The sequence below is a fragment of the Bidens hawaiensis genome, unplaced genomic scaffold (genome assembly GCF_021521415.1).
Source record: "Bidens hawaiensis isolate Kalapana, Puna unplaced genomic scaffold, B.hawaiensis_p1.1 tig00419391_1, whole genome shotgun sequence".
Classification (NCBI taxonomy): Eukaryota; Viridiplantae; Streptophyta; class Magnoliopsida; order Asterales; family Asteraceae; genus Bidens; species Bidens hawaiensis.
This window is the reverse complement of record NW_027504845.1, coordinates 1,909,260-1,910,707: the sequence shown is the minus strand read 5'-3', so window position 1 is coordinate 1,910,707 and position 1,448 is coordinate 1,909,260.

Sequence of the window (1,448 nt, the reverse complement as noted above, 5' to 3'; positions counted from 1 at the left end):
TCGATCCATATCTGAGCTAGGGTGATCCCTAAGCTCATCATAGGTTCGGTTTATACCCGATTCCACCCGCATCTCGTGATTTAAACGGTTTAACGATGTCGGCTCATCGTTTCGCAACTATATCTAACGGGTTAAGCTCATACAATATTAAACTATCGTTACCTCGGGTCGGTGCTCGGTTTCCTTCTTGATTTCGGCTAGGTATAAGGAAGAACTAGAGAGAAATCTTAAGTGCATGTTTTTGGGTGGTGTATGGAATAGGTGTGAATGTGGATTAAGTGATGATTAATGGTATTTATATTTAGGGGTCATGGGCTTAAGCCCATGGTTTTTCCTTCTTCTTTCATACCCCAAGTCCATAACCCATATCCATTTACCCAACACTAGCCCAACTCATATTCTATTTATCTAAACCGATAACGACCCACTATAAAATAGACGAAGTTTATTTTATTATTATAACTGAAAGTAGGATGTTACAAGTCTTCCCTCCTTAAAGAGGTTTCGTCCCTGAAACCTAACTATTACATAAATAAATTCGGGTAAAACTTGCGCATCTCATCCTCCGCTTCCCAAGTGGCATCTGAACCTTTGCGATGCTTCACTTTCACTAAAGGTATAACCTTGTGACGAAGTTGTTTCTCCTTGCGGTCGACTATCTCGATCGGTTGCTCAATGTAGTTCAACTGTTCGTCAACCTCAATGTCCATTAATGGCACATGAGACGTGTCATCAGCTAGGCATTTCCTCAGGTGAGAAACATGGAAGGTTGAATGAATTCCTTCTAACTCTCCTGGCAAGTCTAGCTTATAAGCCACTTCACCCACACGAACTAAAATCTTAAACGGTCCAATGAACCTTGGACTCAACTTTCCTCTTTTCCTAAAACGGATAATCCATTTCCAAGGCAAGACCTTGAGCATCACATTGTCACCAACTTTAAACTCAATCGGCCGTCGCCGCTTATCAACATACGACTTCTGTCTGTCTTGAGCAGCTTTCATTCTTGCCTTGATCTGATCGAACTTCGAAGAGGTTTCTTGCACAACTCTAGGCTTCCCATCTCTTTCTGGCCAATCTCTCCCCAACACACCGGGTCCTACATCGTCTACCATAAAGCATCTCAAACGGTGGCATACCAATACTCGAATGGTAGGTGTTGTTATAGGAGAACTCTGCTAGATGCAGATGATCATCCCAACTTCCTCCAAAGTCTAAAACACAAGCACGTAGCATATCCTCAAGGGTTTGGATCGTCCTTTCAGACTGTCCATCGGTTTGAGGATGATACGCCGTACTAATGTTCAATCTCGTTCCCATAGCTTCATGGAACTTCTTCCAAAACCTTGAAGTGAATCGAGTATCTCTATCAGAAACGATCGATAACGGCACTCCATGCTTGGCCACAACCTCTTTTATGAACAAATTTGCTAACGTTTCTGACGAGA